General features: G+C 43.0%; 1 long non-coding RNA gene across 1 annotated transcript in view; it reads right to left on the bottom strand.

Moving 5' to 3' along the window:
- Positions 1–1,427: 1,427 nt before the first annotated feature.
- The window catches only part of LOC113971163, a 34,988-nt gene continuing 22,308 nt past the window's right edge, over positions 1,428–14,107 (bottom strand). Inside the window, exons 4-5 of the long non-coding RNA XR_003535461.1 lie at positions 4,579–4,795; positions 1,428–4,169 (exon numbers count right to left, since the gene is read on the bottom strand). This is a non-coding gene — a long non-coding RNA (uncharacterized LOC113971163). The remainder of the gene's footprint in view (positions 4,170–4,578; positions 4,796–14,107) is intronic.

A 14,107-nucleotide genomic window follows, 5' to 3' on the forward strand; every position in this document is an offset into this window, starting at 1 on the left:
GCAGGATATCCATAGAAACGGAGATTAAAAGGATGAAATAAGTTATTTTGTTCTAAACAATAATGTTGCTATAAATACGGACGTTTTCCTTGTTCCCTTCCTGAAAAGCGCAGGGCATTTTAGCAGGCTCATCTCCTAACAAAACCAACCAGTGTACGCAGCCAGGCTGCAGATACCTTGCCCCCCGCGAAAGCATTCCTTGTTTTTACTGGGAAATGGGCAAAACTGCGGTCTGTACCTGTCCCCTCTGGAATCAATAAGCCGCACGGTATTTTTCCAAATACAGCTACTTTCACTGTTTTGCACTTCATCTGTAAAAGGGAAATATATCTTCCCCCCGTAAGTGAGTGATTGTAGATTATTTCTCAAATTGTATTTGATCACCGAGTGAATTTAGTGCTCACTCAAGTCCGTGGGCTGACTGCTTGGAAATGGCTCTGTCTGTCTTTGGAGAAGTTACAGCAGACACAGCGGCAGAGCAATTGCCACAGATTATTTCCCAATCTGCTGCCGGCCTCCTTTGGAAGAGCACCATCAGTTCAGCCTCCATTTCCACTTTTTGCTGAGGCTGCTGCTTACAAAGATACTAATTGCGATGGCGGGTTTTATGTTAATGGGTTCCACGTAATGATCAGCCTGACAACTACAGACCTTCGGATTGTTAGTTGGCTGCACCGGGAATAAAACTAATGGCATTTGGTTATGAAAATGCCACCCACCACCTGGTGATGTGGACTGGGGGCCCAAGGAGACCGAAATCCAAGAGCCGTGGCTGCCGTGGGGCTGGACCCAGGGATGCCTTTGGAGAAGGAAATGCCTTTTCCTCCAGAAGTGCCAGGCTTCGAGGGAGGGCAGCTCTTTGCTGGGATGACGGTGGGGAGGTGTGGGGTGCCCGGCCGGGGTCCCCCCTGCTGCAGGGAGAGGGTTTAGGGTGCTGTGGAGTGACAGCGTCCGCAGGGATGGAGCTGCGCGAGCCTCCGAATTCTGACTAACGCCGTAACCGGTTTGGTAGCTCTAAAATAGGATTTTAATCCTGGGAAGCATCATTTCACATTCCAGTGATCTAATCAAAATCCTTTCCTCTAATCTCTCCATGGTCCCCCCTTTCTAGATGAAAGAGGCTGGAGTTCCTGTCTTCACCCTTTCTCCGCTGCCTCCCTGTTCTACCAGTCTGTTCTGTGTCCAGGCAACTGCAAAAAGACATTTCAAAGGCTCCTGCCGTGCCATGTAGATGTTTTCTCTTGTTAGTTTGGACTGCAGGTGTGTGAGCCTCAAGGATGAAGTATCGTGGTGCTGTTTTAGGTTCGGGGCACACAGTCATGGCACAATAAATCACATAGTAATGCTCGGCTTTGAACACGCGCGCACAGAAAAGGGGAAAGAAAAAAGCATCTGACCTGAATCATTTTCTGGAAACACATCTGGTTAAAATCCAAAGTTTTAAATTGAGTAATATTTTAAAATACATTTGGTAGGTATTACATTACAGTGTTATATCTGGTAATATTTATGATACTAATGTGTTAAGCGGAGGTTTATATCTGTCAAGAAATATGAATGATTGTCATATGGGCTAACAAATGTATCCTGATATAAATAACATTTTATGATATTTTTAACATTATTGTAGTCTTTCTTTTTGCAGAACTTACATTATTGCCAATTTGAAATAAAAGCTCTGTGGCTACATACCAAAGCTTTTAGCTATATAATTTTGAATAAGTATAAGCTGATTTTGGGAAGTGCTGAGAAACCTTAACTGTGCCGGGGGAGACAAACGCTGAGCACCTATAATTCCTATTGTTTCCGTGCAGGATCAAGTCCCTTATTTGCCATTTTGTGTGGCAGCAAGCCCAAGGAAATCTTGTTTGACAGCTCAGTTTTCTCAAAGTGCTGTATTTCTTCGAGCTGGATTCTGCAAAGATCCTGCAGGCTACAGAGCTCCTTGGAGCAAATGGTACTGTGCTTTGTGTTCCTGCTGAAACCTACCTGTGTAAGGTGGGAGAGGGATCTTGGAAAATTTGGTACATCCTGGCAAGAAGACGGTTAGAATAAAGTTTTCTTGGATTATTATGTTTTGAGAAATCAGTCTCATCTGCTCATTTGAGGAAGGATTTCCTAAGGTTAGATTTGATCTGTGTAAATGCTAACTTCTTTCAACGGGCACTAATAGAGTACGGAGAAAAGAAGCACAGTGGATTTGAAGTTTAAATCTAAGATGATGGTAGTGACTAATGGTACTTCAGTAACACTTGCTACATCCAAAATATTTGTAAGTATGTTGTACAGATCTCTTTTTAGAAACTAGGCAAAAATCAGATTAAAATTTGTTACCTAGTAATGTCATAAAATGTCATTAATACATATCTTTAATGAGCATATTTGCACACTGGGCCATCACTGGCAATTGGTCTTCTTGTGCTTCACATGTCGTTGTCCAGAACACTGAAGAAAATGGACCCTTATTCCAAGGGTCCCAGACTGGTTGGGAACAATTCCTTGCACAGCTGCTCCCCTGGGTAGCAGTCTGCATTCATGAAGATATTTTGGACCATGAGTCCAGTTTTGATCACTAGACTTGTGCTTCTCTTTGCCTTAATCAATCTGCCTTACTCCCTTGTCCAGGACACTGAAAGAAAAGGTGTTGCTTCCCCCAGCAGCTGTAACTTTGAATCTCTTCTCCCTGGATTCTTTTTTTCATTCTTCTCATTTTCATTTAAATTGACTCTCAAATTTCTATCTTTTCCCATGAAAGACTTCTCCTTAGAGCCTTCTCTGTACCCCTGTCTGCTCCTTGTCCAGCTCCTTCCCTCCTCACTTCCATGGCTCTCATCTTTCTTCAATTGCTTCTTGTCCCCATCAGCCTGGCTCCACATGCCTGTGGCTGCTGGAAAGGAGCTTCTCATTCCGAAATCCCATCCCTCTCCACTGTGGAAGTGTCATTCTGCTCTTAAACTGGATCTGAGAGCAAAGCTCCATCTATCCTTATTGCACTATGCCATTGCACAGTGAGGCTCCGTAGGGATGGCAGAGAACAGAGGCAGCCAAACAGATAATTTATGTTCCTAGGAGATTTAGCCCAAATTAACATCAAAACTCATATATGTCTTCCAAATCACAGATTTTTTTTCCCCTCAATTATTGTCATTGACTCCAATTCTGCTTGATTTATATGTGCTGTAGTAGCCAGAGGTTTTGCAGCATATAAATTGCCAGAGGATTTGGCTGGTGATGTGGACACAGTGACATGTGGAAGCTCAGGAAAGCCCCTGAGCAGAAAATGGTTGGAAGCTGGGAGAGTAGCAGGGAGAAGTATCCCATGTGCCTGCCCATGATTACCTGAGTGTCCAGCTGTGGTCACTCAGCTGGATGGACCCTTGTTCTCAACCAACGTGGCAATTCCCCCATTCTTTGGGAATTTGGGAAAGTTTTAGCACAAACCATGTAGATGGCAGCATACATGACCTAAGCACGAAATCCTAGGATTTCTGTACCCTGTGAGTACTGCACAGCCACAGATACACACTGGTAGGAGGAAAAGAAAGCAATTCTAACAGAGGGCAGGGAAAGCAAAGTAAATTTGGGTGGTGTGGTTACTTGCTATTTAATTCTGAAGACATTTATAAGTATCCAACATAACCCACAACAGATCTCCCTTGAGGACTTGTGGATTAACCCCTACTAACACCAACCTGTGATGGCACTGGGGGGGGTCTCTCTGCCATGGACAGCAGGAATTGTTGAAGACCCCAAAAGAGCTCCCACACTGAATATGTTTGCAACATTTCTGTCAAATTGCTGCTTTTCTCACGATATATTCCATCCAGATGCCAGGTGGTGCTTTGTCCAACACCAGTGACAGCAGTGCCATGGGCAGGCAGGGGAATTAGGGAAGGAAAGGACCAATGAGGTTATCCACTCCCTGGAGCTGGCGGTGAGTAACAGTTTGATACTGAGTTTATCTCAGGGTATGGGTCACACCAGTTTTAACTTGTAAGCACTGTCCTCACCTTCTTGTTCTTTATCCCATGCACAGGATGGTATCCAAGCTGGGATTTTGCTTGGATGGGAGGTGTGTCGAGTCCTTTTCGACTGGTCTCACCCTCCCTCCAGCTCTCTTCTCTCCATCTTAGGCTGTTTTGTTGATTTGGGAATTTATCTTCTCTGTCCTTTAAAGGGATCAAAAGACAAGTTAGTAGGTTATGTTCCCCAGCAAAATTCCCACCTCTTTTCTCACTTGGAACCTTTCAAGTATTTTTTACCTTTCACTGGTTTCTATTAGGGTTCTGGGGTTTACACATCATTTTTTTTGGTGGTATTTAACTCTTGCTATTCCTGTCATGAACTCTCACCCACTTCATGCAGCCACTTCCTCACTTCAGGTTCCTGCTCTTCCCATCTCTCCCTCCCTGCTCAGATCCATTTTGGCTCTGTGTTCTCCACCAATAACTGTCCCAGCCAAGTATTTCTCCCACTTTCTACTCAGTCTTCAGGTCCAATATTCCACATATTACTTTAGAATAAGAAGCTGAAACCAACATTATTAGTTTAAATCCCTTTTTATGTTCTGAAGCTCACCTGTGCTGATTATATTTCTTTGTGCTGCTCACCCCATGGCAGGAGAGCTGGTTTAGTGACAGTGGTTCGGGAGCTGCAGTTGGGTGCTGTCACAGGGCTTTTCATGGTGTGAAACAACTCACTGGATCCTCCCTCGGTTCCTCCATTCTGTACAGCACCACTGGTCACTGGGAGATCAAAATCTCATGGTGACTGTTGGGGTTGCAGAAGAGGGAAACTGCAAGGAGGAGATGGAGGGAAATGTGTAACTAAAGCAGCCCAGAGCTGCTCCCTCACCTCCAGTTCCCCTTTCATTCCCTTCCGGACAGGGCCCATACATTGAGTGCAAAGCTGAGCCGCCCTGGAGAAAGCAAAAGAAAGGTTTTCCTTTCACTTTCCAATCACAAACGCTTCGTGTGGGTCAGAAGGAGGGAACATCCCTCTGCTCCTTTCCTCTAGCTGGGTTTTTTGGTCCCCTTCTCCCAAGCCCAGGGTGGTCGCCCCCATCGTGGCGGGTCCCCCGTGGGTGCTGCCCGTGCCCGGGGTGCTCGGCCCCGGCTCTGGCACAAGGGCAGAGGCGGCTGTGCCTGGGCCCTGTTGCAACATACAGGGAGGGGAGAGGAGAGGCAGAGGGTGGAAGGATGGGGAGACAGGTGTGTGCAGAGATGGGCAGATCCCAGGACAGCCTGGCTGTGCTGCTCCGTGGGACCCCAACCCTGAGCAGAGCGCCCCCAGCTCCACAGAGCCACAGAGCACCCGGGAAGCCTGGATTGGAGTGTTTGGGATGTTTGAGGTGGCTGTTCTTCCAATAATGAGTGTGAGATGTCGTTTTGGGAAGCACATCTTTTCTTAGAAACACAACTGTGACTGACTGAGCACAACTGTGATTTTCTGCAAACACAACTGTGTTTGGGGTTGTTGCATGTGAATGCTCGGGAAGGAGAAACAGTAATTCTGGATTAATGCAGAAAGGGAGAAAACAGACACCCTTAGAGGAAGCCCTAAGTTCACTGCAGCTGCCACACGCTGGCAAATCCAGTGCTGCACCCCACAGGAAATATTTTAGTGTGGAGAACCTCCTATTTGAAGAGAGATACCAGGGGTCTGTCATGACACACACAAATGAACCAAAGTGCTTGGGGTAGCACATCAACCCTCTATTTCTTCCGTAACATATATGAAATAAATTGGTTCTTTTTCCCCTGTTGTTGCATCATTTCCTATTTGGTGTCTGGCTGGTGACAGATTATCAAATAGGGGAGAAAAAAAAATTTCTATAATTTTTTATATCTAAACATCACCTTCTTCTTTGGATAAAGAGATCCAGTCTTAATCTGGCCATGATTCTCCACATTTATGTGCTGGTCTTGTCTGCATCTGCTTGGCATTATCCTGGATTGGGGCTTTAACCTGCTACGAATCCAAAGAAATTATACGGAATTGATGGGATCACTATGAAATTCCAGGGGTGTAGGCTAGTGCAGACCATATTCTATTAATCTTATTGTGTTCTTTCTGTAAATAACAAGCTGCATTTGGCCCAACAAGAGTAAAACAAATTGAAAGCATTCATAAAGAGAAGTAAATGGGTTTAAGATGTAAGAGTAATGTATTGGTGGGTTGTCTCCAAGAATCCAGTTTTTAAAAGTACCAAAGCACATACAAAACTTTAGTTTAATTTGTTTTAAAGTGCCTGCTGTGTGGGGCTGGCTGCTGAACCAGGGCCATAGGCATAAGACCTGCTTTCATGAAAGGATTAAAAAAAAAAATTAAAAACTGCAAGGAGAAGAACGTTCAAGGGCAGCCAACCTGGAGGAAACAAATATAATTTAGTTATGTGAAGTGTTTATAAATGCCGTTTATGAACATGTATGAAAAAGTAATTTTTTACTTTTCAGACTGCAAATGTCACACAGAAAAGAAACAATTGCTTATTTGTCCTTTTCAAGGATTTTTAGAGAATACATTGCAGTTTGGCTGTTTATTTTGACCTGCTTTTTCCTTTTTAATAGCTTATTATTCTGTTGATTATTTCAGATTAGCTCTTTTTGTGTGCTCTCCCTTATTTGTGATTGATAGGGAAGCATTTACCTGGCTTATCTGAAAGTGGGAATTGATTTTAAATTTTGTTTAAAGTTTCAGACTTTCTTTTCACATACATGGGCTACCAAATTTGATCTATAAATCTCACTTTTTATGTCTCTTGCATCATCAGAATAAATGTGAAATGACACAGAATGCCTGGAATTGCAATAATGCCATGTAACAGAACTGACTATCAAGCTGCATATATAGATTAGATTAACGCATAAATCTAATCTGATATTTTACATTACTGGGCTAATATTTTACAGATGTAATGCCAAGTTGTTAAGTAAATGAAAATCACAGAGAGTCCAATTCTGAAAGGATTACTCAGGCAAAAATCCCTGAAGTCAAAGGGAGTATTGCCTGAATGAAGTCTGCAAAATTAGAACTAGAGCCATATTCCCCAAACAGACAAGCAGATTTATCTTCCAGATCTGCCCAGGAGTTGAATTCTTGTAACAATGAAAGATATATAGAGAAAACGAACAAGTAGGTAACCTGAAATATAAGGAGAGACTGATAAGATCACAACAACCCTGAGCAAGCATTTGTGCGGTTGGTGATGTCAACAGGAGCCCAAGTTGTTTTAATAAACTTGTTCATAGTTGTCCTATACTGTGTTTTATATTCTGAAGTACATAGATCACGTAAGAGTTTAACAAGAAGAGCATTCATATTAAATTTGCACATAAAATACCTCCATGAAATATGTGAAATGCTTTTCTTTTTTATACGATTCCAATAAAACATCGATCATAAAAAGTCTGCCCTCCTGCTTCTTCGTATCCAGTTTCAGCTGTTGCTTTGTGTTTAAAGTTGGAATCCGTGACACTCAGCAGATATCATTGTGGGGCAGTTTTAATTGGTGAAGAAAGACCCTGGCTCTGTTTGCTCACTCGGGGGGGATAAATCAGGAGAAACCCCAGCAGAGCTGGTGAAATGTTGCCTCTCTGTGAGGGGCTGTGGGGCCAAGTGATAGAAACGGTTCCAGCTCCTGTTTACAGCTGCTCAGGATCTGGCCCACTGACTTGGATGGAGCCAAGCCAGGGATGATTTCTGCCCTTTATCATGAGTTTGCTCAGTGTTTTGCACTGTCAATTCTCCTGACTCTTGCTGCCAAACTCGGCTCCCTTCTTCACAGTTTCGTACAGTGTGAACTGATACTGGTGGAAATCCAAGGGTAAAAAAGCGATGAGTATAAAGCACAGATCTGTAGCCTGGATCTGAGAGGAACAGCTTGACCACAGAGGAAGTTATTTGCACAAAAAGTATTCAAACAGATATGCACGGTTTACATGTGTTTAGTAAATCTTGTCTGAAAACTAGAACCAGCTGGATGGTGTGTGGAGGCCCCGGTCCCAGCCCCTCCTGAGCAACGTTTCATACGTGTGCACGATACACTTCAAGTCACTTTTTCCATTTTTTAATTTGGGGGCTGCTGGGGACTGAAGTATGAGGAGACCGATTTCCATTTCGGTCTATAGTGGATGTCAGCATCCTCAGGATGACATTCCCATCACAACCCCTTCCCTCCACCTGCAGCCCAGAAGCAGAGGCAGGGAGGGTATAAACCCCCTGTGGTAGCTCAGGGGCACGAAGGGAGCTTTTCGTGCCGGGCTTATCCTGCCGTGTTCATGTGAGGGCAACAAGCAGAATCCTTAAGGACAATTATCCCAGGAGGGCAACAAGCAGTATCCTTAAGGACAATTATCCCAGGGTGATTACCCTACTTAAGGACAGCAAAATCCACTCTCGGTTCACTCCCAAGCCAGAGGAGAACCAGGCCTGAAAGCTAAATTTTCATGCCAGATTAAGAAAGTTGTAGATGCAAGCAAGATCTTTTTCCTTTTTTCCCCCTTCTTTTTGTGTGTGTGTGTGTGTCTAACTATGCAACAAATTTTGTAGCTGAGATTTACATACTTCTTGATTCATGAAATTATGAGCAGCTGCTATTTTGCTACATTCTTAAATTGAAAAGGCAGCGAAGAAAAGAACAGACACATTAGGCAAACTCCATCTGCCCCTCATGTCTATCACTTCCCTTCACTCTCTCCTTTGCCAAACAGGATACAATGGCATAATCAGATGTCTTGGTTTGCCTGGGAGAGTCCCCAAATTCATATAGCTGTCGTCTAAGATGGGATTTTTGTTTTTCAGACAACTTCTTAACATGGGCTCTTGTTCCTCCTGAAACGTGGATACATATTTACAGAGGAAACCGCGGAACACAAAGGATCTTCAGGGAGAGAAGAACCTTCCAAATGGCTCACAGGGTTTTGGAGGCTCCTGGAAGTCTTCAGACATCTATTCTTAGGGATCTTAGGATCATGTAGATATAAGATTTTGCTTCCATCTTTTTATTCAAACTACAGCATGGAAAGATTTTGGGGTGAGAGGGTAAAATACAGGATTCATGATTAGAACAGGTGGGGTTTATCTCGAGCTTTTGCTATGAACCTCTGAACAAATCCAATCTACAGGTAGTTCCATGCTTGGAGAAAAGAGTTATTTAAGCTCTTTGGAGAAGAGAACTTCTGTCTCTGGCATAGTGGAAAACAGTCTGGTCCAGTGGTCTTCACGCTATATGCCACTCTACAGATAATAACACTATATTTCACCATGATGTAAATGTTTTAATTTTCCATTTTTGAACTCAAAGGTGGAAGCTCAGAATTTTAAACCTATTTAACACCTGGTTAAACACTTAACAAACTAGTCACAGCTGAGTGCATCCCTGTTAAGTGGAGTTTTTTTCTTTTTGTTGCCCCACTTAAGAAACAGTCATTGTCATTCAGTCTCATTAACATAAATAGGTTCCCTAGGAGATGTCCCATTAAAGTGGCCATCCCTATTAAGCATGTCCCAATTAAGTAGTGTTTATTGTATGGCAGGTTCCAGACCTCAAAGCAGAATAATTTTCAGTTCCTAGAGGGGAAAAAAATAAGTCAAAGAAATTACATATTTAAAAAAGTCTTAAATTGATACAAACTGATAAGAGCCCAAAAATGAAAAATGAGGGCTGACACTTCAGCCTTTTGTTTACCCTGTAATGCTGCTTTTCTGGTTTTGAGTTAAGAATGTAGCCTACACCCTAACTATGAATTTCTTGGCTTTGATTTGATTGTGTCATAACTTAATGTTTTATGACTTACAATCACATTAGTCATAGGAGTCACTCAAGTTTAGAGATGATGGAAAAGACATAGGGGATAGACAAATCCATACTCGGGAAGATGAATAGTCTTGTGGTTGAAACCGTGGGCTGGGACCCAGGAGAGCCGAGTTCACTGGCCAGGCCTGTGCCAAATGTTCCTGTTTCTGCCTCACTTAGAGCTAAACACCGAGACTCACAGTGTTATTTAGATACCTCAACAGACATTTAAATATTATTTTGAGTGCTCCTGTGCATGCATAATCTATTTTACTCTTTTCTTAATCAAGGTGGATTTAAGTCAGGGGCTTATTCAAGGTGTTAACAGACAAGCTCTGGAAAATCTTCTTGTGTTGGCTGAAGATGATACAACTCAGTGTCTGCTGCCAAAGGCTACCCCTTATCCCCCAAATTATATTAGTGTCAGCCACTTCAGCATAAAATCTAGGTCTTTAGCACAAACCTCCCTTCAAAGAGCTGAAATTACTTGCCTTGATTTTGTCTCCAAGTGGTGGAGAAGCAGGCAGGTGCCTCTTGTCTGTCGTGTGTCTGTGGGAGGGGACCTCCAGCACAGAGACCAAGCAGAGGAGGAGGAGGAGGAGGAGGAAGAACAGTAATGCCACCTTCAACAATTGAAGGGAGGGCACCACATTTACACTTTCAGGGCATTTGCACCTCAGTGCTCACCCTGCAGAAATAAGACATCCCTTGTGTAGCTTTACCCCAAATTAGACAACCTGTCCTGCCTGTGAAGCAGAAGTTTGTACCTGGGTGGAGTTCAATAAGTACATGAAAAATATTCACAGGGCCACAAACTGAAATCTCTTCATGGCAGGACCTCCAGAATTTTCCTCAGTACGTATAAAAATGGAAATACAAAAGTTCAAACCTTGTCAGAAAACAGAATTTTGATTCATACAGAGCAATGACTTCTCTGGATCCCTCTCTTTGGTGTTTCAGAGAAACAGACAGTTTGAGTCATCCCGACTTATTTTATTTCACAGAATCATGGAAACATTTAGGTTGGAAAAGAAACTTGAGTCCAGCTGTAAACCTAAGACTGCCAAGCCCACCACTAAACCACATCCCTAAGCTCCATGCCTGGAAGCTTTCGTGCAAGCTTCCCTGAAAAGCAATGTACACCTGTTAAATACTTTTCCTTGGTCTCAATAATCACGTTTTTTTAAAAAAAGCAATTATCCCTGGAGTATGGTTTCATATCAAAAGTTGTGATTTGCACAATGGTGCACAAGTGGTTCACACATTTAATGTGTAGCCCATGCTCTGAAGAACCTTAAGATTCCTTGCATTAATAAGAGGTGCTGTACTTCAAAATGAGGGTTTGTGAGTAGGTGGTAAACTTTCTTCTGGGTCACTGAGTAGCAAGTGGGTGCTTTGAAAGCATCTCCCAGGAGCCAGGTAATCTGTGGTTGAGCCATGCAGGTGTCCTACTGTGGTCAAATCAGAAAGAAAGACTTCTATCCTTAAGGCAGTAAAATAATTACACCTGGTATCCTCATATCTTACCTCCAGTAAATAGGTGTAGAACAATGTGGCTTTGTAGTGCCCATTAATAATATCAGGGGTTGGCAGCAAGAGAGTCTTTATAGGGTTTACTGAAATCCTACATCACTCTGTGCAAGAGAAATGGTTAATAGTCAGAGTATTTGGGGATTCATCTCAGAACCAAAATACCTGGCCTTGTATAAAACTTGTAAGTCTGTATGACTGGGGTGAGAACGAGCACAGGAAGTTCTTTCTCCTTCCTTGGTGTGCCTTGTTTGAAGACGGAGGTTGTGCTCACAGATACACCCGTCTGCACGCCTGTAGAAAGGGCAAAACCAAAAGCCCAGCTCCAGAGAGCTGCTGCCCTGGAGAGAACTTCAAATCCAGATCTGGGCTTGATGTTGAAGGTCTCCAATTAACCTGTTCTTTGTTAAACAGCAATACTGTAACAGCACTTGCTCAAGCTCCAAGCAGACGTTGTGTCAGCGTTTCTGTGTGAGACCATTTGTCTCGGGTTTCGAATTTCTCCAGGACTCCCAGAGCAGGTGCCCACGGCAGCCGCTGAAGACTCCAAGGGGCCCCGGTGCAGAAGGGAAAGCCCAGCCATGTACCTGAGCAGAGACTCGAGTGTATCCTTTCAGCTCTGACACAAATCAACTGCAGGGCACTTTGACACATCCCAACCTTTCAGAGTGTATTTTTTGAGCTCGGCTCATTATCTGAGCCTCCATTCAGATGCTCTCAGCACAGATGCCTTCCTCATCAGCTCTGCACTAAAACATACAGTAAGTGAAATTCTGCCATATGTTAATACATATGTTTCAGTTTCAATAAGCATTTGATGCAGGGTTGTTTTTATTTTTTTTTTCCCAGGCAATAGAAATTACAGAGTTTATACCATTACCTCTCCTCTCCATTTAAAAGTACTAGTGAGCTTAAATAAACTAATTACAGTAGGGTTAGCTACGTGCAGCATAACCTGGCACGATGGTGGAAACATGTATCGATTCTTAATGGTTCAGCCTTTATCTGGAAGGTCCAGACCAGCTGGGGATGGCAGAGTCAAACTGTCTGAGACTCTCTGTGATGTTGTAAAATGATGGAGAGGCAGATAGCCTGGAGAAAAGGTGTAACCGGGATTTTCACTTCATCCCCACCTCAAATTTTCCCATCTGGCATATCACAACATAATGATGTGAATGATGTCATCAAACTGGGGGAGAGGATCTGAACGGGGTAGTTTTCTCCTTTACTGAACTTCGTAAGCTGGCCACAAATTGTAATTAGCAAGTGTCTACAGTTTATTTCTGGCAGAGGCTCAGTCCGTTTTCCATGGGCTGGAATCAGTCTGTTCAGCCACGATGATTCTTTTTGTTTGTTTGTTTGCAAATAAACTCTTGGAAAGATCCTGGGCACATTATGAGATTTACAGATCAGTTGCTCTGCACAAGCACAGTGCTTTTACAGCAATACCTCTGAGTAATGCTTTTGATTTAACTGGAGCTACCCTAGATTTGCACCATTGTAGGAGCCAGATTAGGCCCCATAATTCTTGCACACGGGCTTGAAAGCATCCAAGCAGTTATGAATGAGAGCAGCATTTGCAAGATAGAACAAAGAAAAACCAGCCAAAAAAAATATCCAACTTAACATTAGCTTTGCCTGCTGGATCCTTTGCTTTACAGCTAGAGAAATATCCAGGCAGACCCTCAGCTAGCAGAAGCTGGCACAGCTTTGTTAAAAATCAGTGGAGCTTTGCTGATTTATATCAGCTGAGAATCACTATCTGCCCCGATGACAAAATGAGGCATTGAAACAGAGTGGGAAGGCAATAGGGTTTATCTATGGTTACAGCATTAAAGCAGCATCATAAGATAAACTAATTCTTGTCTGAAGCTTTCAAAAAAAAAAAAAGGTGTCTCTGGGGATACAGCACTGACTTGGCTTTCTCAGTGTTGGCTTCTGATCACTGTGCCAAGACTGGCATCTTCCCTTCCCTCAGCAAATCAGCGTGGCTCCTGCAAACTCCTCATTGACTGCCAATGCTGTGCTACCAATAATTTACCACGATTGAGAAACGTCTCTGCTTTCGCTCTGCACAGGAGAGTTTGCTCCTGCATGCCTGGATCTGTTCAGTTACTTACTTTATGAACATTATTAAAAAGAATCAAAGGATTCTTTTGGGTTCGTTTTTCATAAAATGTCTCAAGCATTTGATAAATAAATAATCTTCTACTTAAAATGGGCATGAATTCCCTAAAGACTCAGCGTTGCAAGCAGGTATGTGCCAAGCCCAGCTCTCCTCCAGGGGGATGTATATATCTATATACCTGTAATTATAGGCTGATAATTATATAATTCCCTCTATGTATATCATCATTTGTGAATAACTTGGTAAGCTGGCAACACAGAAGGGCGGGACTGTATCATAAGCTAATAAAAAAAAGCAATTATATTTCTTTCTGATCCAGTTCTCACCTTCCCAGTGAGATTGGGGCATTGTGCAATAAGTGAGAAATGAGGAACCTCGGAACACTTGGAAGCAAGATAAGCATCCAAATGCCTGACTCTGTCATTCAGAGCTCAGCCGAAGTGTTTCAGTCAGGAAATTATGGGCTGCCATGGGAACAAAGGTCCCTTCCCAGATTACCAAAAGGAGCCTGAAGTGGGTCAGAAATGTTACAAGAATAGGCTTTCAAATGGCATTTATATTATTTCCCAGGTTAATACATGTTTGAATCCAAGCACTAAGGCTAATGTGAGCAATTTCATTTCAGCTTCATGCAACATCTCCTGGCTGCACAC

The sequence above is a fragment of the Neopelma chrysocephalum genome, unplaced genomic scaffold (genome assembly GCF_003984885.1).
Source record: "Neopelma chrysocephalum unplaced genomic scaffold, ASM398488v2 Primary Assembly neopelma1_82, whole genome shotgun sequence".
Taxonomy (NCBI): Eukaryota; Metazoa; Chordata; class Aves; order Passeriformes; family Pipridae; genus Neopelma; species Neopelma chrysocephalum.